This window comes from Hevea brasiliensis, chromosome 11, assembly GCF_030052815.1.
Source record: "Hevea brasiliensis isolate MT/VB/25A 57/8 chromosome 11, ASM3005281v1, whole genome shotgun sequence".
In the NCBI taxonomy this organism is placed as follows: Eukaryota; Viridiplantae; Streptophyta; class Magnoliopsida; order Malpighiales; family Euphorbiaceae; genus Hevea; species Hevea brasiliensis.
In genome coordinates this window covers 10,243,449-10,270,599 of record NC_079503.1, presented here as the reverse complement: position 1 = coordinate 10,270,599, position 27,151 = coordinate 10,243,449, and the positions used below count along the sequence as shown (strand labels likewise).

General features: G+C 35.2%; 1 pseudogene; it reads right to left on the bottom strand.

Moving 5' to 3' along the window:
- Positions 1–261: 261 nt before the first annotated feature.
- Positions 262–23,064, bottom strand: LOC131170206 (protein indeterminate-domain 7-like; annotated as a pseudogene).
- Between the last annotated feature and the right edge of the window lie 4,087 nt (positions 23,065–27,151).

Here is a 27,151-nt window from a genome sequence, read left to right as displayed (position 1 = left end):
ATTGTGATAAAAAAAATTTCCACACATGGACATACGAATAAATGGAATTTAAATTAATACGGTATAAGACAAAACAAGATAGGGTGCTCCGGCACTGAATATGGCACGCCTTGCTCGACTAAACTGTAGACAAGTAAGGGGCATCACAGCTTATCCTTACAATTGCTAGAAAGAAGAAGAAAAAAGAAGGCCATATCCATGAATTGCTAACCTTTCCATACTGCTTGGTTTTGGTTTGCTACCCTTAAGGTAAAGAAGAATTTATATGGCGCCTAGCCCAGCTAAATTGAGAAAATCTTTATGGGAAAACACTTTGAGACTCAAGAAATCTTGTGTCAAGCCATCATTACCACCTCCATGGCCACTGCCACCACCAAATGTAGTAGCAGTTGTAGCACTATCTTCACTATCACTTCTGCTGCTAAACTGGGATTCTATTGATTTAGAATAGGAGAGAGTTTCTAAAAAATTATTATTGCCTCTTTTCGGATTTAACATTCCATTGAAATCCTCATTAAAAGATGACCCAACAAACCCACTAGCGGATGACAATGAACTCATTATGTCATGGAAAAAAGAAGAAGGCCCTCCTTTAGCCATCTACCAAAGAAGAAGGCCCTCCTTTAGCCATCTACCCTATGATACCAGAGGTGGCAACAACTTTATTCCCAAGTGATGCCAAGCCATGACCAAACCCACTACCCATGTCTTCACTTAAGGACAAACCTAGTCCAAAACCAACTATAGACGTAGCTATCAATGTAGAACTAAAGCCAGATATGGTTTCAAACATGTGAGCTTGGCGAGGTCCCAGCATAGCAGCAGCAAAAATAGAAGTAGGAGATGGAGAAGGCTTGCTCATAGTCACACCCATTTGCGGTGCTTTTTGCAGCAATGCAGCTGCAAACGTGTGAGGGGAAGCTGTGTAACACCCCTATTTGTATAACCTGGTACATTTTACTGTTCCGGTGACCGGTGTCGGTCCTCACAATTAAGAGGATTAGAATCATGTCTAAGACACCTAGATAAGCCTTGAAAGCAAATAATTAGTAATTGCCAGACAATTAACTATAAATGAGAAAAATAGAACATAAAAAGTTAAATGAGCCGGGAGTCACAGCGATGGGTGACCTTCCTGGGAAGTGACTACGAGGTCAGCCTTAACTCAAATTTTGAACCGAAAAATGTGATCTAGTAGTCCTTAGGACTATTGCGAACACAGTGGAAAAGAGAAAATCATAGAAAAGAATTGTTAAGCAGGTCAAATAATTAGGTCAGGGATCCAGAAAAAATATTGAATAACTTGCAAACCGGATTGAACCAGCGAGGAGCAATTTAGTCAATTCACCCCTAGAGCTGACTCTTGACCTAACTATTCAATAAAATCGGAGAAAAGAAAATTTCAGAATTGGGAATTAAATTAGAGAAATAAGGAAAAATAATTGAAAAAGAAAAAGAAAAGAAAACTTTATTTACATCATGCTTACATCACTATTGTGACATCATAAATGACATTTTGATTTTTCCCTACATAATTGACTAAGTCAATTCTTATTCAAATAAAACATAAATACATAAAACAATTAAAATGAAAATCATTTCCTTTCTTCTTTAAGGAATTCGGCCGCCCCTCTCCTCCTTCTTCTCCATAGCTTCACCTCCATGAAAGCTTAAGTTTAAGCTTTAAAATCCTTACTTAACTTTACTTTGCCCCAAATTATTCCATTAAACCTTGTTAACCTCACTTGAGAAAGTGATTGAAGAAGGAAAGAAAGGGAGAAATTGAAGAAAGGGAAGAATTGAAAATTTTAGTGGAGGTAAGCACTTTTACTTGGAAATTAAAGTTTATTTGTTGTGTTTATGACTCAATTAACTTAGATTTTCACTTAAAAACAAAACAAAATTTTTATGGGGGATCAAAGAAGAATTTCGTCCAGCCTTAGGTAGGGTTTGAGGTGTATGAAATTAGTACAATTAAATGGTTGTTTAAGGTGAATTAGGTGTATAGACATTAGATGTACACTTTGATTGCATTGAATTACACAAATGTATAATTAGGATTTTTAGCATTTTGAAAAATTGGAAAAAAAGTTGAAAATTGGTCAATTGATGCAGTTGACCTTAATTGAGTTGAGAAATGGTCAATTGGGAGCATTTGTGGTGTGTGTGAATTGTTAGAACCAAGTTTCAATTCGGATTGGTTAGGGTCAATATATTGATGGTTTGACCTAGGTCTCTTTTAGAGTTTACTAACCCAATTGGTATGAGGTCAATTGGGCATGAAACTAGACATAAAATGGACCATTTTTCATTTAGGAATTGTGCCCAGAAAATGACCAGAACATAGTGAACAATTAGGTCAAACTCGAGTGTAATGCACTGTCACTGTACAAAAATGACCAAATGAATAGTAGTAACTTAAATGACCATAACTTGGTCTAGGAAGGTCCAAATGACCTGAATCTTATACCGATGGAAATCTGAGACATAGACCTACAACTTTCATAAGGCAAATAAACCCAAATTTTGACTAGAACTATCCGAAAAGTCACCTACAGTCTGCACACTAAAACTGCCAGTGTCCAGAAAATGCCCAGAATTCTGGGTAACACTAAATCCAGCTAGCCCTATTCAAATAGTCATATCTTGGGCTACAAAACTCCAAATGGAGTGATTCAAAAAGGGAATTAAAATTAAGACAATAAAAAACAACTTCTATGAAGAAAACTTTGCCAAATTCTAACAGCAACATGACCAATAGAACAATACAAAATAGGATACCAAATCTAGAAAATTTGAAATTGTGCCTGGGAAACCTAAAAACCTAGGGACCAACTAAAACCAATAAAATTGGTAACCAAAATATGGTATGTGGGTGAAATTAAAATCCCTATACCTATTAATCATAAGAAAGTCAACAAATTGACTTGAATAGTGTCGTGAATAGTAACCCCAAAAGGCAAAATTTTAAGAACGTTAACTTAAGTATATTAGAACTCAAAATAAGTAATTATGAAATTCTTTAGTGAATTTATTATAAATTATACTGAATCACTGTAAAATTATGTTTTTCAGTTGAAAAGAATACTGAGAAATAACCCGAGACATCGAGTCAAGGCCAAGAGACGACTCGCATAAGGTTTGTGCACAACACAAAATTTGTCTTTAAATTTCTTTTGCAACTGTATAAAATGAATTTTAATTTATTTTGATTGCAACTTTGTGATTGAAATGAACAAATTGTGTTGACCTAAATTGTTTATAAAGTTTAATTGTATCTATTTAATTTGGCAATAAATATTTGGTAAATTGCTAAGACAATTTTGAAACTACAGTGTCATGACCATATATTTGAATGCCTCACTAGTATGACTAGTGGGAGGAATTAGTTTTAAATTTTAATTCCCTCTCTGGCTGAAGTATTGAGGTGTGTGCCAGTAGAGGAAGAAATTGAATGGATACCCATAGATTTAGCTAGCTAGCCTTGAGATTCCTCATAAGCCTTCGGCTATTGAGATGAACATTGTTCTGATGGCATGATATAACTGTATTTTTTTATGAAATCTGTTTTGAGATTTTCGAAATATAACTATTTGAACTAAAAGTTGATAAATTATGTTTTATATTTGTTTTTCATTTTTAGTACCATATTTAAATAAATGTGATTTGAATTATGCATAAAATGTTATTTTAGTATGTTGTGTACTACTGAGTCTTAGTACTCAGGAATAACTTTTTATTGCTGTCGCAGGTAAAAAGACTGGTAGAGCAGCTAAGTGAGCTGCTAAGGACTGCTGTGCTACTTTTGGATATTTTTTCGAGTGTAAATTTTATACTCTAATTGTAATGTTTAGTTTGATGTATGTAACTGTATGTACATGTGTAAATTGGTCTTGAGCAGTTTGTACAGATTTTGTAATAATATTATTTTAGATTTTCTGTTGTAAAAATTGACTGATGTATGTAAATTAGTTTTTCCTCAATGACTGTGTATTGTAAAAATATTTAAATTGAGAATTACTTTGAATTATGGAGTTTGGGAGAAATTGTGATGATTTGAGTTGAAATGGTGGTTGTGATTTGATGAAGTGTATATTTGGAAGTGTTTTCCACATGTGAAAATTTTTCGGTTTTCTCAAATACTGCCGGCACTTTGCCGAAATTTTTCTAAAATTTGTGGAAAAATGAAAATAGACAAAAATTGTACATGACTTTCAAACCTTAATTAAATGTTTTAAATTCCTACAAAAAATGCTCACCACTTTCAAAAAGTAAGAAAATTATTTAAAAATCCCTTGTAGTATATTTAATGGGTTATCGGTAGGCGAAGTACGATAATTCATTAGGAATACTACGAGATCATGTTATGCTTTACAGAGGGGAAAGGTGCGACAAGCTGGGAGGGGCTGGAAAGGTTGGAGTGTAAGATCATGGCTAGGGTTTTCATATTGTACAAATGATTGATCTAAATTTACCGGGTATAATGATGACGAGAGATTGATAAGTGGTGGACTTGAACCAACTTCCCCTACTGGTTTATAGGCTAACCATGGTGGGGCATTATTATCTAGTCTTGGATTTAAAAGATGGTGGCTTTCTTGCTCTCTTTTGACTGATAGGGCTTGTAAATTGATCATAGGGGAAGCAAGGGAGCTAAATTGTTGATGAGAGGAGAGAAGTGGGTTTAACATGATCGCTCTTGCACTTTATTATGCTAAAGCATCACAGAAGGCTCTGTGGGTGATAAAACTCTCCCTCCAGCAAACCAATAAAATGAGAAGATAAAAACAAATGTCTATGATGCAAGCTCACGTCTAGGCTGGAAGCAAGCTCACATTCTGTTGAAATGATTTTCCCATGGAACATCTAAAACCAAGCAATAAACACAACTTAAACAACTCTTTTACTAATAAGATGACATAAACACTAAATGTGATGAATAACCACTTTGATTAGTAGAAGAAGCAAGTCAAGGATCTTATACAAATAGGGTAACTTGTGCCAGATTACACCAAATATCATAATGAGACAATATAAGTGACTAACTTATATTGAATCTAAGTTCTTAATGGAACTTAAGAAGAACATACATAAAACTCTCTCAAAAGAGTTCTTAAGCTTATAAGCTCAACAATGACAGATTCTAAAACTAAAACTAACAAAATGAAGAAGAAAGCCTTATAAGGTTGCCCATTGGAGTCTTTATCCAAGAGTTTCTCCAAGTGTTGGATAAAATACATTCACCCCTATTTTAGGTAAAAACCACATTTATAAGTCTAAACCAAATCTAAATTCTAAAATCTGAATTTTGAAATCTGGTCACAAAAGTTTCTTTTGTCTTACAACTGAAAATGGCAATTTTGCTTTTTCTTTTATATCTTGGACGAGAGAGTCTCCCACTTTCCTTTGCAACTTGGATAAAGCTCACAAGGTGCAAGGCTGCTGAATGGAAAAAATTGGAATCTCTTTGGGATGGAAGAGGTTCAGTTTGGTGCACTTGGTTGGACCTTGGCTCGGCTCACTTACTGAACCATGGTTCAATTCACTTTGAATACCGAATGCATCAACACGCCACACTTGTGCTCCTTTTGAATTCCTTGCATGTTGGGCTACCATATTTGATTAATATATACTTAAATTAGTCCTTGCAATGCCTTGGCCCTAGCTCTTGAGATTGCTCCTTTGAACATGGGAAGTGGTTCAACCATGTTGCCCTCATGATGCTCATCAGTCAATACCATCAAATGCTACTAACAGTGTATAATTACCCTTATCTTTCTCTCTTAATTTCTCGTGTTAAATTTTTATATTTTCTTTTTTTCGATATCCTCAAGGAAAAAGACATAGTAGATAAGAAACCATTAATAATCATTTGTCTAATTAACATTAACCTTCTAAGATAGCCATAAGAAATTTACAACTTATAAAACTTTCCCTACGCGCTGACCCACCCCTCTCTCTCTCTCTCTCTCTCTCTCTCTCTCTCTCTCTCTCTCTCTATATATATATATATATATATATATATACCTCTTCCTAGCTCCTCTTGTGCTTCACGAGGTAATTTTTTCATGATAAGTATCAAAAAATTGAGTAAAATTAGTGCCATACTCTACCTTCTCTTTTGGCCTCCTCCTATTGTTCTCTCTGTCACACGGAGCATTTAAACAACATCATGGAGACAATAATCAACTTAATCATGGAATTATTACTAATGAAAGGAAGCCTAAGAAAATTTCTGATCACAGGTCTTTCTTGGGTTGGAAAATGAATTGAATATGCATATATATATATATATATATATATATATATATATATATATATATGATCTTACCTAGAAAAAAGGGTTCCACAATCACATCTATACTCTCTTGTGCCACAAATCTAGGAGTGAGCTTTCCAGTCTAATTGAACAGCATGCCATTTTGAGCACTTTTCACACTTCCACTTCTTCTCACCATGCTTTTTGCAAAAGTGTTTCTTAATCCCTGTAAGGTCTCTAAGAGCCCTTGATGGATCATGGTGTGTCACACATTATCCCTCCGTAAGGCATAGCATGCTCCCGTAGAATACTTAATGAACTACCGAACTTCACCTACCGATAACTCATTAAGTACCCTACAAGGGATTTTAAAACAATTTTCTTACATTTTGGAAGTGGTGAGCATTTTGGTAAGAATTAAAAACCATTTATTCAAAGTTTAAATACTAGTAAAAATTTTTGTCCATTCAAATTTTGTCGCAAATTTTATAAAAATTTTGACAGAGTTCCCTCTGTATTTTGAGAAACCAGTTCTTCAAATACCTGTAAAAAGCACTTCCAAAACTATTTTACAACTCCCAACCTCCAATAATTCATAATTCAACTCAAGTCAATCCATTTCAAAACAGTTTCACAATCCAAGTCAAATTTGTCAACTCAGTAGGTTCAATAATTCCATTCACAAAACATAAGGTAGAAAATCCATATCTACAATATCAAATTTACAGAAGAAAATCCAAAATAATATTATTACAATTTATTTACAACTGCTCAATTTACATTGATACTTATGACATTACAGTATTTACATCAAAATAACCATAAGGGTATAAAACAATACCCGTACAAAAAGGGATCAAAAAGATCTTGTCAATCCCGCAGCTCACTCTGCTGCTTTCTCCTTGCTTTTATCTGCGACAGTACATTAAACTATCGCTGAGTATAAACATACTCAGTGGTGCACAATAAAGATTTAAAATGCGATACATAAATCATTTATTGATGAAACATAATTTGAATACTTCACAATCACATTTACCAAATATCAAAGCTCATAACAACTCATTTTGTCAAATACTATATATTAAACAACAGTTTAGTCAAACAATTGCATAAACACAGTGTTGCCAAAGTCGTACACAACTTAAGCCATGACACAAAATTTCCGATCAATGCCATGTTGTACACCACGACAAAGCAATCTCAACCCCATTAATCGAAACCAATGAGGGAGGTGGCTAGCTAGCTAATGAGTACTCATCCGATCTACAACCTCAACTGGCAAGCCAGAGAGGGAGGAAAATAAACGATCTCAACCCCATAAATGGAGGAGGAATAATAAGTAACTGTCATGCTAAGTGTGAATCAAAAATTCGTTTCAAACATTTCATTCAAATATTGCATACAAAAATCAATCCATTTCCAAAGTTACAATTTGATCACAAGGTGGCAACACAAAAGTTCATAAATTCATAATGCGTAATAAATCAATTTTTCAAGGATAAAATGCTTAAATAGGGTTTATTGTGCACAAACCTCAAGCGAGTCGTCCCTTAGCCTCGACTCGTTTCCTCAGGTTCCTTCCCGATATTCTTTTCAACTGAAACACAAAATTTTACAATGTTTCAGTACTAGAACTTAACATAAATCCCAAAATAAATTTTAACTTCGCATTTACCTATTTCTAACGTGTTAAATTCGACATTCTCAAAGTTTTGTGTTTCGGGTTACTATTCACTGCACTATTCAAGTCAAATAGTTGACTTTCTAAGGCTTAATAGGTATGGGAACTCCAACTTCACCCACATACCACATTTTGGTCACTAAACTTGTTGGTTTTGGTCGTTTACTCAAAGCTTAGGTCGTTTAGGCAAAATTGCCAATTTTCGGTTTTGTGCTCCGAAGTTGCACTATTCCATTGGTCGATCTACTGTTGGAATTTGACAAAACTTCCTTCATATAAAATGTTCCTTATTGTCTTAAGTGTATTCTCATTTTTGGATCACCTCAATCGGAGTTTTGTAGCTCAAGTTATGGCCAAAATAAGTTTATCGCTCACGTGTAATCGCTCATACCGAGATTTTGGTGCTGGCAGATTTTTTGTCCAACTTTGGTTAATAATTTGATCAAGTTAAGTTCATAATTTGGTCTCACTTTCTTCATATGAAATGTTGTACTATGTCTTACGTTTCCATCGGTTCAAGAATCGCCTAAATCCGAGTTTTCTAGAGGGAGTTATAGCTATCCAAACATTGCTGCTCAACTGAAAATCTGCAGAGTTGCAGTACAGTAATTTAATTTTTCTCAATGATTTTGAAAGGGTTAATGGCCTAATTTGGGTTGGTGTTCCTCATGAAAGTTTTAGGTCTATATCATATCTAATTACTGGTAAAATTTTAGGTCAATTTGACCTACCTAGCTCGAGTTATGACCAAATGAACAGTTACTGTTCATTTGGTCAGTTTGGTGTAGGGCAGCCTGCTATCAATTCACTTTGGTCAATTGTTTCACCAAGTTTTGGTCAGTTTTTGATCATGGTTCCTTAATGAAAATTGTGCTCTTTTATGTCTATTTTCATCTCCAATTGGTGGCATATCAATTGGACTTGTAAAATTTGAGTTTTGGTCCTTCAGTGGTTTGGTCATGCCGCTAGCAAGATGACCATTTACCTTCGAATTTAGTTTTCATTCCTATCATTCTCACACAAGTTATTTGGTTATAATTGACCATTATTTCACTTCACAATAGGTCAAACATGCCATTTATGCATTTCTCCAAATTTTGCCTCAAAACCCTAGGCCTCCAAACCCTAATCACACTAAATTGTTGCATTTAAATAATTCAAAACATTTAATCATGATCATTCAACACCAATAAGCTCACATACACCTTTAATTTCACCAAGTTCATGCATACACATCCTCAAACCCTAGTTGACTAAAATTTAGGTTTGGCCCTTCAACAATTTATTTCATTTCATTTTTCAACAATTTCTAAAGTAATTCAACTACTTAATAATGAATTTAAACATAATATTAAAAACTAACCACTAACCTCTTTTGTTGAATTTCTCCCTCTTCAAATCTTCTTTCTTTCCTCTTCTTTTTGTTGTCAAGATGCTTGTTAAAGTCCAAGAACAAGACTTACTTAAAGGAGTTAGGGAGTTTATAACATAAAATCAAGCTTTTGAAAGCTTGAGAAGGGTGTTAATGGTGGAAATGAAATGAGATGAATGAGGGAGAAGGAGTGACGGGAATGGAGAATGGAGAAGTAATCAAAAATTTTTTTTTTCTTTTCTTTTATCTCTTTTGGCTTATGGAAGACCACAAATTCCAATTTAATAATTCACTTAATTAATTTGTTTATGACATCATTAGTGATGTCATCAACTTTGACTTTTCCAACCTCTTTCCTTTTCTTTTTTTTTTTATTTATTTTTCTATTAGTTCTTTAATTCTATTGTCGATTCCGAAATTTTCTTTTCTCCGATTTTATTTGACAGTTATGTCAGGAGTCAGCTCTCGGGGTCAATTGACCAAATTGCCCCTCGCCGGTTCATCCCGGTTTGCAAATAATCCAATATTTCTTCCGGCTCCCTGACCTAATTATTTGACTGACTTAACAGTTCTTTTTCGTGATTTTCTCTTTTCCACTGTGTTCATAAGGGTCCTAAGGACCGCAGCGTCACTTTTACGGTTCAAATTTGAGTTTAAAACGACTTCAGCTGCGTTCAGGAGGTCACTCATCATTGTGACTCTCTACTGCTTAACCTCTTATGTTCTATTTTTCTTATTTATAGTTAACTTATTAAACATTACTAATTATTTGTGTTTATGGCTTCTCACATTGTCTTAGGTGTGGCTCTAATCCCAATAATTGTCCTGATGACATCGTCACTGTAATGCTGAAATATACTGTGCTATGCAAACGGGGTGTTACAATTCTCCTCCTTAAAATAAATTTCGTCTCAAATTTTACCAGTATCAATCTCTAAATAGCTGTCGGTGCAGTCTCCTCATGTCCTCCTCACGTTCCCAAGTAGCCTCCTAGCCCGACAGATGGTTCCACAGGACTTTAACTAACGGTATCTGCTTGTTCCAGAATGTTTCACCTCATATGCCGTAATCTCTATGGGTTCTTCTTCATATGTGAGGTCCGATTCACTTCAATTTCTCTCTTTGGTAGTACATGAGATGGGTCTGATCGATACCTCCACAAAAAATACACGAGGAAGACATTATGTAACTTCTCCAACTCGAGGTAGTGCCAAACGATAAGCCAAAGGACCCACTCTCCGTAACCTCATATGGCCCAATGAAACGAGGACTTAGTTTCCCTTTCTCGCGAATCTCATAATTCTCTTCCAAGGAGAAACTTTGAGGAAAACTTTTTCACCCACTGCATACTCAATATCTCTTCTTTTCAAATCAATATAGGACTTCTGACGGTCTGATGCAGTTTTAAGTCGATCTTTGATCACTTTGATTTTCTCTTCAGTCTGTTGAACAATTTCAGGTCCGATCATTTTTCTTTCACCCACGTCATCCCAACACAATGGGGTTCTACATTTCCTGCCATACAAAGCTTCATATGGAGGCATCCCAATGCTTGATTGGTAGCTGTTATTGTAAGCAAACTCAATCAAAGGCAAGTGTGTATCCCAACTACCCTCAAACTCAATCACACAAGCCCGTAGTATGTCCTCCAAGATCCGAATTACCCTCTCGGGTGGCCATCATGCGTGGGTGGAATGCAAGATCTTGAAGTTCAATCTAGTTCCTGTGGCTCTCAAGACTACCCGAATCTAGAAGTGAACCTAGGATCTCTGTCGATACAATGGATACCGCACTCCATGCGCCTCACAATCTCATCAATGTACAACCTAGCCAACTGTTTAAATCAGTAGTCCATCCGGATCGCGTAAAATGAGCAGACTTAGTCGATCTGGCCGACAATGACCCATACCGCATCATGACTCTTCCGTGTCCGCGAAGTCCCATTACAAAATCCATTGTTATTCTTTCCCATTTCCATTCCTAAGATGGTAGTGGATGTAACAACCCGATTGGTACTTTATGCTCTCGCTTTACTTGGCGACAAGTTAGGCATTTGGACACAAACTCGCCACATCTCTCTTCATACCCATCCACCAAGAATGCTCCTTTAGCCCTCTATACATTTTTGTACCACTGGTGCATGGCAAAAGGAGACTCATATGCTTCCTTCAAAATCAACTTCCTCAATTCAACATTAATAGGAACACATATTCTCGCCTGGTGTAGCAAAGAAACCATCATCTCTAATCGAGAACTCGGTTTCTTGCCTGCGGACTTCTCCCAACTTACGATACTTGATCATTCGAGTAGCCATTCTAATCGATCAATCAACCTGGCTGTACATGCCATGCAACCGCTGCTTGCCCATCATCATTAATCTCTAAAGCGGCATGTAATAACCTCAACTCATGTACCAAAGACAAAGGAGTAACTGTAGACTTGCCATAGTCTTGCGACTTAGGCGTCGACCACAACATTAGCTTTCCACTGGCTGATAGTCTATCGGACAATCATAGTCTTTATCAACTCTAACCATCTCCTCTGTCTCAAATTCAACTCTTTACGGGTGCCCAAATACTTCAAACTCTTATGATGCGTGTAGATGTAACATTTCTCCCCATACAAATAATGTCTCGGATCTTAAGAGCAAACACAATGGTTGCAAGCTCCAAATCATGTGTCGGATAATTCCTCTCATGCGGTTTTAGCTGGCGTGATGCATAGGCAATGACATTTCGATCTTGCATCAACACACAACCTAACCCGTTGTGAGAAGCATCGCTGTAGACTGTATATTCTTTACCCGGTGTAGGTAAAGTCAGGACTGGAGCCTCTGTCAAACATCTTTTCAATTCATCAAAACTTTCTTTGGCATTTGTCCGTCACGAAATTTCACATCCTTTCTAAGCAGCTTGGTCAATGTAGATGCCAACATGGAGAAACACTTCACAAATCGACGGTATTATCCAGCTAACCCGTAAAATGCGAATCTACGTGACATTTAGGTGGCTTCCAATTAAGGACAGCTTCAATCTTGCTAGGATCTACCTTAATGCCCTCTTCTGATACTACATGCCCAAAAAGGATATCTCATTCAGCCAAAATTCACATTTCGACAATTTGGCATATAGTTGTTTCTCCCTCAAAGTCTGTAGTACAATCCGCAGATGTCTATCATGCTCTTCTGCATTCCTCGAATAGACCAATATATCATCGATAAATACCACAACAAACTGGTCGAGGTATGGTCTGAAGATAGTGTTCATCAGATCCATAAAAGCAGCCGGAGCATTGGTTAACCCGAATGGCATGACTAGGAATTCATAATGGCCATAGCGGGTTCTGAAGGCAGTTTTAGAAATACTCTGCTCTTGTACTTTTAGCTGATAATAACCTGATCTCAGGTCAATTTTAGAGAACACAGCTGCACCCCTCAACTGATCAAACAAGTCATCAATACGGGGTAATGGATATCTGTTCTTTATTGTCACCTTATTCAACTGCCGATAGTCAATGCATAGCCGGAGAGTGCCATCCTTCTTCTTTACAAATAATACTGGCGCTCCCCAAGGTGACACACTAGGGTGAATGAAGCCCTTATCAAGCAACTCTTGCAACTGCACTTTCAATTCTTTTAGTTCCGCTGGTGCCATTCTTTATGGCGTTATGGAGATTGGGTCCACACCAGGCATAACATCAATTTCAAATTGCACTTCTCTTTCTGGAGGTAATCCTGGCAATTCATCAGGAAACACATCCGGAAAGTCACATACAGTAAGAATGTCCTTCAGTGCTGGACTCCCCACTTGGGTGTCTATCACATGTGCCAAGTACGCCTCACACCCTTTTCTAATCATTTTTCTAGCCAGTGCAGCTGAAATGATGTTTGAAGGCAATAACTGCCTCTCCCCCTGTATTACTACATCACCATACTGAGGAAGACCAAAAGTGACTGTCTTGATCTCTGATCAATCATAGCATGATGCTCAGCTAACCAATCCATGCCCAAGATAATGTCATAATCTCTGAAGGGCATTTCAATTAAATCGACAAAAAGTGTGTCCTTGGATCACCAAAGGGCGATCTCTATATAGCCTATTTACCTGACCTCCTGGCCTAATGGACTAGTTACTAACACATCATAGTCCATTGGTACACACGGAATAGTAGTAGAACACATCACACTAGCACTAACATACGAATGTGTGGAGCCAGGATCAAATAACACATGCACATCTTTGTCAAGGATGGAGAAATTACCAGCTACAACATCTGATGTTTCAGCCTCTTCCCTTTGACGCATGGTATATACTCTAACTGGTGCGCCACTGGATGCTGGCTGGTTAACAGTGCTCTGACTTCCAGGGGTGTTACCAGGACCCCTACCTCTGCCTCTGCCTCTAGCAGCTGATTGTGACCCTCTGGGTGCAGAGACTTGAGCTGATCCTTCAGATGTAGTGAAAGACCCAGACCGTCACGGACTAGTGCAATCCTTAGCGAAATGTCCGCTCCCTCCACAGTTAAAACACGCACCAGTAGCTCTGTAACAAACCCCACCATGAGTTCTACCACAGGTTTCGCCCGCCGTCATCGATAGAGCTCCTCGGGTGTGGTTGGGTCTGACTGCACCGAGGTGGTCTTTGGCCAGAAAATCTGCCTCGGCCTCTACGGGAGCTAGATCCCCCAAACTGTTTCCTCTTCCCAGAACCACTTCCAGATGCTTGTTCAGTAGTCTTTTCAGTTTTCTCTTGTGGACCCTTCTTCACTGCCCCTTCTGATTCTATCTTTTCTAGTTCTAGGGCCTGTGAGATCAATTCGGCAAAATTCGATGTCCAATCCCACAACTTGCATTCTCGGACTCTGTCTTAGCCCGACCTCAAACCTCTTGCATCCTGTCTGGGGTGGAGACTAAGCTTCCAAAGATAGTGGCTTAGTCTTGAAAAATCTCTCTCATATTCTTTCTGATTCGGTTCCCTTTTTTCAAACTCAAGAAGTCTTGAAACTTCATGTCCACATATGCATCGGAACCCATTTACGCCGGAACTCCTCAAGAAGTCGACGTGTTAACACAGTGGCTCCACCAGTGTGGGGATGGTCTTCCACCATTCATAGGCATCCCTTGTAATAAGGAGACAGAATACTCAAACTTCATTTCTTACAGACACTGCAGTTTTCTAAAAACCGTTCCATTCTTTCCAACCACTGCTTCCGGTGGATCCACGGTTTTTAAACTCGGTGGCCCCAAATTTCATCAATTTTTCATCTTGCCGAAAGTGAGGGTCGTGGTTGTCTTTGCAGTAATCGCATTTGAGCTTGGGGTGGCACATTACCCGCCATTTCTTTGAAAGAAGGTAGCCATCTGCTGCATAAATTGAGCAGAAATCGCGGTCTTTGGGCGGGAGGCTGAGTGGTGACCCACTCACATGCAGTCTTTGGGTGTTCCCCTTGAACCTCAGCCTCAACAGATTGTTCTTCGGAATGATCTCCTCCTTCCATTCCGTTTTTCACAATTTTCTACTTCCTGAGATCAAACACAAGGAGGTTGACCTCCGTTAGTGCATATTCATGATGTAAATATGTCATATGCATCAATTAAAGACACTTGAGCAGTTGTACTTATCAAAGAAATATTCACATACATAGTCAAAATTTATTGCAAAACCATGCTCTGATACCACTAAAACATGTCACACCTTATCCCTCCGTAAGGCATAGCATGCTCCCGTAGAATACTTAATGAACTACCGAACTTCACCTACTGATAACTCATTAAGTACCCTACAAGGGATTTTAAAACAATTTTCTTACATTTTGGAAGTGGTGAGCATTTTGGTAAGAATTAAAAACCATTTATTCAAAGTTTAAATACTAGTAAAAATTTTTGTCCATTCAAATTTTGTCGCAAATTTTATAAAAATTTTGACAGAGTTCCCTCTGTATTTTGAGAAACCAGTTCTTCAAATACCTGTAAAAAGCACTTCCAAAACTATTTTACAACTCCCAACCTCCAATAATTCACAATTCAACTCAAGTCAATCCATTTCAAAACAGTTTCACAATCCAAGTCAAATTTGTCAACTCAGTAGGTTCAATAATTCCATTCACAAAACATAAGGTAGAAAATCCATATCTACAATATCAAATTTACAGAAGAAAATCCAAAATAATATTATTACAATTTATTTACAACTGCTCAATTTACATTGATACTTATGACATTACAGTATTTACATCAAAATAACCATAAGGGTATAAAACAATACCCGTACAAAAAGGGATCAAAAAGATCTTGTCAATCCCGCAGCTCACTCTGCTGCTTTCTCCTTGCTTTTATCTGCGACAGTACATTAAACTATCGCTGAGTATAAACATACTCAGTGGTGCACAATAAAGATTTAAAATGCGATACATAAATCATTTATTGATGAAACATAATTTGAATACTTCACAATCACATTTCGCAAATATCAAAGCTCATAACAACTCATTTTGTCAAATACTATATATTAAACAACAGTTTAGTCAAACAATTGCATAAACACAGTGTTGCCAAAGTCGTACACAACTTAAGCCATGACACAAAATTTCCGATCAATGCCGTGTTGTACACCACGACAAAGCAATCTCAACCCCATTAATCGAAACCAATGAGGGAGGTGGCTAGCTAGCTAATGAGTACTCATCCGATCTACAACCTCAATTGGCAAGCCAAAGAGGGAGGAAAATAAACGATCTCAACCCCATAAATGGAGGAGGAATAATAAGTAACTGTCATGCTAAGTGTGAATCAAAAATTCGTTTCAAACATTTCATTCAAATATTGCATACAAAAATCAATCCATTTCCAAAGTTACAATTTGATCACAAGGTGGCAACACAAAAGTTCATAAATTCATAATGCGTAATAAATCAATTTTTCAAGGATAAAATGCTTAAATAGGGTTTATTGTGCACAAACCTCAAGCGAGTCGTCCCTTAGCCTCGACTCGTTTCCTCGGGTTCCTTCCCGATATTCTTTTCAACTGAAACACAAAATTTTACAATGTTTCAGTACTAGAACTTAACATAAATCCCAAAATAAATTTTAACTTCGCATTTACCTATTTCTAACGTGTTAAATTCGACATTCTCAAAATTTTGTGTTTCGGGTTACTATTCACTGCACTATTCAAGTCAAATAGTTGACTTTCTAAGACTTAATAGGTATGGGAACTCCAACTTCACCCACATACCACATTTTGGTCACTAAACTTGTTGGTTTTGGTCGTTTACTCAAAGCTTAGGTCGTTTAGGCAAAATTGCCAATTTTCGGTTTTGTGCTCCGAAGTTGCACTATTCCATTGGTCGATCTACTGTTGGAATTTGACAAAACTTCCTTCATATAAAATGTTCCTTATTGTCTTAAGTGTATTCTCATTTTTGGATCACCTCAATCAGAGTTTTGTAGCTCAAGTTATGGCCAAAATAAGTTTACTGTTCACGTGTCTTTGTTCATCTTGAGATTTTGGTGCTGGCAGATTTTTGGTCCAACTTTGGTTAATAATTTGATCAAGTTAAGTTCATAATTTGGTCTCACTTTCTTCATATGAAATGTTGTACTATGTCTTACGTTTCCATCGGTTCAAGAATCGCCTAAATCCGAGTTTTCTAGAGGGAGTTATAGCTATCCAAACATTGCTGCTCAACTGAAAATCTGCAGAGTTGCAGTACAGTAATTTAATTTTGCTCAATGATTTTGAAAGGGTTAATGGCCTAATTTGGGTTGGTGTTCTTCATGAAAGTTTTGGGTCTATATCATATCTAATTACTGGTAAAATTTCAGGTCAATTTGACCTACCTAGCTCGAGTTATGACCAAATGAACAGTTACTGTTCATTTGGTCAGTTTGGTGCAAGGCAGCCTGCTATCAATTCACTTTGGTCAATTGTTTCACCAAGTTTTGGTCAGTTTTTTATCATGGTTCCTTAATGAAAATTGTGCTCTTTTATGTCTATTTTCATCTCCAATTGGTGACATATCAATTGGACTTGTAAAATTTGAGTTTTGGTCCTTCAAAGTGGGTTTGGTCATGCTGCCAGCAGCATGACCATTTACCTCCGAATTTAGTTTTCATTCCTATCATTCCCACACAAGTTATTTGGTTATAATTGACCATTATTTCACTTCACAATAGTTCAAACATGCCATTTATGCATTTCTCCAAATTTTGCCTCAAAACCCTAGGCCTCCAAACCCTAATCACACTAAATTGTTGCATTTAAATAATTCAAAACATTTAATCATGATCATTCAACACCAATAAGCTCACATACACCTTTAATTTCACCAAGTTCATGCATACACATCCTCAAACCCTAGTTGACTAAAATTTAGGTTTGGCCCTTCAACAATTTATTTCATTTCATTTTTTAACAATTTCTAAAGTAATTCAACTACTTAATAATGAATTTAAACATAATATTAAAAACTAACCACTAACCTCTTTTGTTGAATTTCTCCCTCTTCAAATCTTCTTTCTTTCCTCTTCTTTTTGTTGTCAAGATGCTTGTTAAAGTCTAAGAACAAGACTTACTTAAAGGAGTTAGGGAGTTTATAACATAAAATCAAGCTTTTGAAAGCTTGAGAAGGGTGTTAATGGTGGAAATGAAATGAGATGAATGAGGGAGAAGGAGTGACGGGAATGGAGAATGGAGAAGTAATCAAAATTTTTTTTTTCTTTTCTTTTATCTCTTTTGGCTTATGGAAGACCACAAATTCCAATTTAATAATTCACTTAATTAATTTGTTTATGACATCATTAGTGATGTTATCAACTTTGACTTTTCCAACCTCTTTACTTTTTTTTTCTATTTATTTTTCTATTAGTTATTTAATTATATTTTCGATTACGAAATTTTATTTTATACGATTTTATTTGTGATTATGTCGAGTCACTCTCGGGTCAATTGACCAAATTGCCCCTCGCCGGTTCATCCCGGTTTGCAAATAATCCAATATTTCTTCCGGCTCCTTGACCTAATTATTTGACTGACTTAACAGTTCTTTTTCATGATTTTCTCTTTTCCACTGTGTTCATAAGGGTCCTAAGGACCGCAGCGTCACTTTTACGTTCGAAATTTGAGTTTAAAAGCGACTTCGCGATCGTTCAGGAGGTCACTCATCATTTGTGACTCTCGTTTAACCTCTTATGTTCTGTTTTTCTTATTTATAGTTAACTAATTAAACATTACTAATTATTTGTGTTTATGGCTTCTCAAATTGTCTTAGGTGTGGCTCTAATCCCAATAATTATCCGGACTGACACCGGTCACCGGAACAGTGAAATATACCAGGCTATGCAAACGGGGGTGTTACATGGTGCACACAAGTAGATTTTAGACACACATATACTGTAACACCCCTCACCCATTTACAGTGTAGCTGAGTAAGGTGTGCTACATTAGGTGTCGAAGTACCCTATTTTATCTTACTTTATTCTTTTAAAAATTTTGTTATCGTTATATTTTAATATCAATTATTTTTCTATGGAGAAACCAGCAGAGTTTCTCATGTTTCTATTACCATTTGGCGTATTTCACTATTCATCTGCTTGAAATTTCAATAATATTTTCACAATAAAAACTCATCAGTTATTTTCATAATCATCTCATCACACATTCAATTCTTGCAACTCATTTGCATACATATCCATTCATACTCAATTTATGTATCAAAATTCTCAAACTTCATAATTTACATGATTTATAAGCTAATTTCATAAATTCACAATTTACATGATGTACAAATTAATTACAATACCATAATTTACATTACAATTAATAACTAATTATAAATACATAAAATAACTTTTGTGAGCCCTATCTACATGCATTGCTGAGGAGGTGACAACTTGAACACTTCTGATACTTCTGCAGATCCGGACTCCAAAATCCCACTCTAATATCCACTGGGCTTTATCTTCAGTACCTGAGCGAAGGAAACAAATCCATCGCGTTAAGCATTTCTGCTTAGTGGTGCAATAATATAACAAGAAAATAATATATACAAATAAGAAAGACTGAAGTATAATTCTAAAGTATAATTTAGATCATCCGGTATCAATTAAATTTGGTATGATATTTTTAATATCAACTATCTTATATTCTATTTTGTCCCTCTTTGGAAGTACTGAGTTTATACAGTAACAATATTCGATATACAGATTAATTCTAAGAGTATTATATTTTTGGTCCTACAATTTTGAAAATTTTATTTGTACTACTTGATTCAGTTATGTTTCCATTGCTAATCTTTCTCCTCATTTCATTCAATACTTTCTAATGTTTTTAATTATTAATGTTCTTAAATAATTTTAATAATTTACACTGTCCAGGCAACCTATGATAGGCTGAATAAACTGGATAACGGGTCGTTAGCACGGGACACCGCGGTGCCTTGGGCCGTTATACCATGGGACACAGAATGTCAACCACGTATGCAGTCAGTATGGCTAAAAAAGCCATGATAACATATAATCGGGCATAAAAGCCATAAGTGTGGGAATAAAGCCATGAGTATGGGTATAAAGCCATGAATATAAGCATAAAGCTTTACGCAATACTGCTAAAATAATACCCTATTGGCATGCCAATCTATTCAATCTGACACACGTATCTAGGCAATACATGGGCACATAGTACCATTAAATGTTAATATATTGTTTTTTTTATGACTTCATTATTTCATGACAAATTCCAATTATAATTTATAACATTTCAATTCTATTCCTAACAGAAGTATAAATTTTTAAAATACATTTCTATATAAATTTTACCTTCATCATAATTCATATATTTATTCATTATATTATTTGTGTTGATCACATTTCACAACAATGGTTCCCATATACCATTGTATTCAAAATACTTTTCATTTCTACAATAATGAGAACTAATGTCTCATTAATACATTAATATAATTCATTTATTCATTACACTATTTATATATAAATTATCAAGTAATCCATGAACATTTCATGGATATTAACCTCACTATCTATTTATTATTTAGCTAATTTATTACACCAATTTACAAGTGCCTAGGTTCAAGAATTTTCATTTATATGTACCTAGATTCAAGTATTTTCATTTGTATTCATAAAAAAAACCTAAGTCTCAAATATTATTTGCACATCCTTTATACCTTTAATATTTCATTTATAGTCATTTATAAATCACATTTCAAATTAAATTAACAATATCCCCTAAGTTCTACTTGTGATGAGAATACAACCCTCATCTACACATTTACATAATTTAAATATTCATTAAATCATTTAAGTGGGGTACCTTTCACTTCATTAATTTTGGTTGTTACTATTCACTTGACCATTCCTATATAAAAGTTGACTTTTTAATTCATAATAAATTTGTTAAGCCCAAGTTCACCAAGATACCACATTTTGCATTTTATATTTGTTGGCATTGATTTACAATACCATTTCAAAGCTTATTTTATATTATTCAAAATTTTCAGATTTCATGCCTTAAGTTTACTATTCCATTGGTCATTGTTACAGTGGAAATTTGACAAAATTCTCTCCATCAAAGTTGTTCCTTTATGTGTCTTCCTTATTTTTCTTTTTGAATCACTCCATTTAGAGTTTTTTTAGCTCAATTTATGGTCAATTTACCATAATTGGCCGGATTGATCCTTACCCAGATTTTCTTGGCAAATTTGGTTCTGCCAAATTTGGTATCCTAATTTGGACTAGCAATTTGAATTAGTTAGGTTCAGAATTTGAGTTTGTATTCTTCATGAAAGTTGTTCTAAATTGTCTAATCTTTCCATTGATATAAAATTCAGATCAATTGGATATTTCTACACTGAGTTATGGCCAAATGAATAAATACTATTCATTTGGTCAATTTTTTAGGATAGTATGTGTGTTACCCGGATTAGGTTAATTTTTAAAGCAACTTAGGCTAGTTTTCTGGGTATGGTTTTTTCGTCAAAGTTGTGCCATTATGTGTCTAGTTTCATATCCAGCCCTGCAGGTCCTATGAGGTAACATACCCAACTTCAAATTCAAAGCCATAATTCACTTCAATTCCTTATCAAACATAGCCAAATGATCAATAATTGATCATTAGGACTTCCTTTCACCAACACATGAGCAAAAACCTAACTTCATGCCTCAAACCCTAATTCTCAAATATCCATTCATGCACATACATCAATTCAACATACTTAGTGATGTTATAAGTCTCATATTCACATTCAAAGCCACCCATAAACAATTTTAATTCATTCAAAACTCAACAAACACTTCAATCATCAAGGCTACCAAAAATTGAAGTTGGTCCATACATGATTATTTTCTTTCAATTCCTTAAATTTCTAACTCAATTCATGCTCCCAACATGAAATCTAAAGAGAAAGTAAAGAGAAATAGCACTAACCTCTTTCAAAGCTAACCCCAAGTTTGATAAACTTCTTGGTTTCCCTTCCTTTTTGCTGCCTAGGGGTTATTCAAGGTTCTAGAATTAATTTTTATGAAGATAACTAGTAGGTTTGGGGTGAGATAAGGAAGGAAATAAAGCTCAAAAATTCATCAATGGTGGAAGGCTCATGGAAGTGTCTCGGCAAGCTGAAGAAGAAGAAGGAAAATCTGATTTTTTTTTCTTTGATTTTTATCTCTTTTAATTATTTTAAGAAAGCTTATTGCATTGTGATTAGTGGAGGCATGTTAAATGACATCATCTTATGTCATAATTTCAATTTTTATTCGTTTTCTTTTCTTTTCTTTTCTACTCTTTTTAATTTAATTTTTAGCAATATTTATTCATATTTTATGTCATATAATTCACTTAATTAAGTGGAAAAATTGATCAAAAATCGTCTCTGAAGGCGAAATGACCAAAATACCCTTCGTTTGGCTTAAGGAGCTAAAATCGTCTGTACCGATTGATAAAATTCTCCTAACCTTTTCTTGGCATTATAATACTACCTAGGGCTCCGTAACTCTTCTCTGACACCTCAAAAATTATTTCACGGGATTTCCCTTGGGTTTAGAGTTACTAATTATCTTCACCGCTACTTCTCATTAGGGTCACCCATCACTGGGGCACTGACTCATTTAACTTTGTTGTATTTTATTTCTAAAATTTTTTCTTAATTTTTCTTGCACTTATTTAAATTATTTATGACTCCTTACTCTAGTCTAATAATAGTTCCAAACATTCTGGCTCTCTAGATGAACATTAGTCACCGGAACAGTAGAACATACGGACTATCTAAAGTGAGGGTGTTACATATGCCTTCCTCCTGGGCTCTTTGTTTACTCTTTGCTTTAACTTCCATGGCAAATTGTGTCCTCTTATACAAAGTTGAAGGTTCTGATCTCTCTAAAATCCTATATTACAGATCTCACATATAAATCTGTTGGTTGCCAGTAGAGTTTTGGGAGACAAAGCTATCACTTCTGCATCTGGGTCTGCTTCAAAACCCAATAAAAATAAAAAAATCCAGATGATAAAAATTAAGAATAATTAAAAAATTATAACCAATTTGTAGCTAGGACACTAATGTTGGGGTGAATTAGAAACCCGGGTTGCTTAGAAGACTTCTCTTCTTCTTTGGTGGTGGTGCTTGATTTGTTGAATCAAAGGACCGTTGTGAGAACATAGTACTAGTAGTTTTAGTCCTAACTGAAGAAGCACTTATTGGATCACCAAATGCAGATGTCAAGTTGGACAAGTTCTCATCCATTATCAAGACTTTCATCATCTTCCCATATATTAAATTACATGACTGTGTGTTAGAGTCCAAGTCCAATTGGAATTAGGAAGTATAATTAATTTAGGAAGTATAATTAGTTTAGGAAGTTTAGTAGAATTTAAATTCTAAAGTTTAATAATTAGAGTCCTAAAAGGACTAGATTTTAGTGGCCTATATATATAAATAGTTGATTGGCCATTATATGGAATGTATTGCAGACAGCCCACAAAGTGAAGAGGTGTGCTGAATTCCGTGAGTTTTATTTGAGTGATTTTGAGGGTGAGAAATAATTAGAGGTTATAATTATTTTTCCTTGATAGTGGATTTATTTGATGGAGTAGGCTTACGCCGAACCATATTAAATTTTGTATTCTTTATTTTGTGTGGCTGTGATTTTTCACAAAAAGTGATATCAAAGCTGTGATTTGAGATGTCAAAGATGGCGAATACAAAATATAAAGTGGAGCCATTTGATGGGAAAAATAATTTCAGTTTATAGCAAAGCACCATGAAGGATGTCCTTGTATAACAAGGATTAATTAAAGCATTGAATTCTGTGAGTTTTGTTTGAGTGATTTTGAGGGTGAGAAAAATAATTAGAGGTTATAATTATTTTTCCTTGATAGTGGATTTGTTTGATGGAGTAGGCTTACGCCGAACCACATTAAATTTTGTGTTCTTTATTTTGTGTAGATGTGATTTTTCACAACAAGTGGTATCAGAGCTGTGATTTGAGATGTCAAAGATGGAGAGCACAAAATATAAGGTGGAGCCATTCGATGGGAAAAATAATTTCAGTTTATTGTAAAGCACCTCGAAGGATGTTCTTGTACAACAGGGATTAATTAAAGCATTGAACGAGAAGCAACCGGTGACCATGAAAGATGATGATTGGGAGGAGCTTTAACAAAGAGCTGTGAGTACGATTAGACTCACATTAGCTTCAGATGTGAAGTACAATGTCTTGGAGGAGACATCGCTAGTTGTTTTGTGGAAGAAATTGGAGAGCTTGTACATGTCAAAATCACTCACAAATCATTTGTACTTGAAAAAGGAATTGTACCAACTCAGAATGGATGGAGGTACTGATGTGAGAAATCATCTTAATATTTTTAATAAATTAATTACTCAATTGGCTAGTGTTGGCGTGAAGGTTGATGAAGAAGATAAAGCCCTCTTACTTTTAGCCTCTCTCCCACACTCTTATAAAAGCTTGGTGACAGCTCTAACAGTTGAGAAGGAGAATTTGAAGGTGAAAAAGGTTACCACAGTTATCCTGGATGATGAGAAATTCAAGAAGACAGGTAGTAGCAATGAAGGTAGAACTTTTATTGCTAGTTCTAACTGTGGTAGAAACAATCTACGTGGAAACAATTGGAGAAGCAATAGTAGATCAAGCTCGAGACCACGAGTGGACCATGAAAATAGAGAATGCTACTACTGTCATGAGAAGAGTCACATTCAATACCATTGTATGAAGATGAAGGAAGATCTCATAGAGTTTAAACAATTCAAAAAGAGCCATGGAAAAGAAAAAGAAGGAACTGCTGTAATTGCATTGGATGGTGGTGTTGATGGTGAATGTTTGAATGTGGATGATGATAAGGAAAAGGCAAAAGATCCATTACAAGATGACTGATTAATGGATTCTGCTTGCTCATTCCATATTTGCTCAAAGAAGTAGTGGTTTGATGTAATTGAAGAAAAGAAAGGAGAAAAAGTGAAGCTAGCCAATGCGAACAAAATGGAAGTTAAAGGTGTTGGAAGAGTGAAGATCAAGCTGCATTGTGATCGAGCAAAAGTGTTTGATGAAGTGAGGTATGTTCTTAAATTTGAAAGGAACTTAATTTCCTTAGATAAATTGGATTCTTTGGGTTATGAATGTTCAATTCATTGTGGAGTCATGAGAGTTAGTCAAGGTGCTCTTGTGATCATGAAAGTGAGAAGATTGATACAAAGAATCTCTACAAATTGGAAGGAAGCACATTGATTGAAAAAATACAAGTAAAAGCAAAAAGTAACATCAATAATCAAGAGTGTAAGGAAATACCCAATAAAAAATTGACTTTTGCAGAAATTGTAAAGATTAATTCCATTTGACTTGGAGGTGGAGATTGTTAGAGTCCAAGTCCAATTGAAATTAGAAAATATAATTAATTTAGAAAGTATAATTAGTTTAGGAAGTTTAGTAAAATTTAAATTATAAAGTTTAATAATTAGAGTCATAAAAGGACTAGGTTTTAGTGGTCTGTATATATAAATAGTTGGTTGGCCATTATATGAAATGTATTACAGAGAGCTCACAAAGTGGAGAGATGTGTTGAATTCCGTGAGTTTTGTTTCAACAAATTTGAGGGTGAGAAAAATAATTAGTGGTTGTAATTATTTTTCCTTGATAGTGGATTTGTTTGGTGGAGTAGATTTATACCGAACCATGTTAAATTTTGTATTCTTTATTTTGTGTGGGTGTGATTTTTCACAATACTGTGGATGATGACACCAACTTCATGAGAACCACAGATCAACTTTTACATTTACATCTAGGACAAAATGTCCTAGAATCTAAAGTAGAAACCCTAATTTACCAAGGCTCGTAAAAGTGGAAAGTGATAAAGCTAAATGGGGATTAAGCTCCTCATACAAATTTCACTTCATTTGTAGTACTTCCCTTAATTCCCTCATTAGCCTTAGTTTCTTGATGATCTTGGTTGTCTATTCTTCAAACCCTTGAAAATAGAAGAGGCTCAAGAAGGAAAATTTATAAAAAGAAAAACAAACAATTTCCTAGATGGATCAAGTATCATCAAACTCAAACCTTAAAGCTACTAGTCTTCTTCGTGAAAGTAACTTGAATCTGCTTCCTTATTTCTAATATCAAAGAAGATTCAACAAAAGTAGCATAAATATGTACAAATCAATTAAAATCTGAATTCTACATAATGAAAGTAAGTGAGCGAGCGAGAGAGAGAGAAAGAGAGAGGTGCGGATGAGAAGAGATTCCTTTCCTTCCAACTTTCTCCTCCATCCATTCAAAAACCAAAACAAAAGCCAATAGTGCTTGTATCCGACATGCACTTTCTGTCGTTTCCTTTGTTTCTTTCCAGTAGTACTAGAAAATAATTTCTTCTGTGATTATTGTAGGTAAGCTTTATCAAATAATTTCTCCTGTATTATAAAGTTTAAAAACTTTAAAGAAAACCTTATTTTACTCACACCACCTTTCCCTCCCCATGAATATAAAAATTATCCAAGTAAAAGGAGAGTCACTGAACTTTTAAAAAACTAAACAGTAACACAAAAAGTGATATATATATCATATATGACAAGAAATTTATATGATTATAACAGACTTTTAATTAACATGGTAGGTAAAAGACTTAAAAAAAGCAAACCTCTTTCCTTTTTGTGCATTTACACAAGCATGATTAGTGATCGATCAGCTTCAGCAGACATGCTATTGGGAATTTGTTCCTGCAATTCTTTTCACACTTGTTTATATATACTAACATTAATTCTTTAATAATAAATGTTTTGTTTTCGTTAAAACAAAAATCTAAGCCTGTTATTTTATGCGTTTTCACAATCAAAAAGGTAAAATTATATAGTAGCTAGTTGGTCCCCCAATGCTGCCCAACCCATCACCAATTGTTTTATTTATATAGAGAGAGAGAGGATGTGGCATGCGCTTGGCAAAATAGGTCATTTGGCAAGAAGGATGAGGGACATGTCGGTTAAGATTTCTTTTTCTTGAGTCAAAAAAACCAAAAAGAATCCTAAGGAATATGTATCAATTCACATTTTTTTTTTCTCTTTTGAACTTTATGAAAGTTTTCTACTTGTAAACTCTATACATTGAATCACATTTAACACATTGGATGCATGTAATTGACCTAATAAAGTTAGCATTCACATTGAAAAAAAACTTCAAGCCACATAACAAAAAACGCATAGCTAATAATAAATCAAACATAACCCTACTTGGAAGGAATATTAAAATTAATATTATAGTCAAGTGATAACTCTTATTAATGCACTTATGGTCTTATCAGCACATTCAACCCAAAACCTTAAAGCAAAT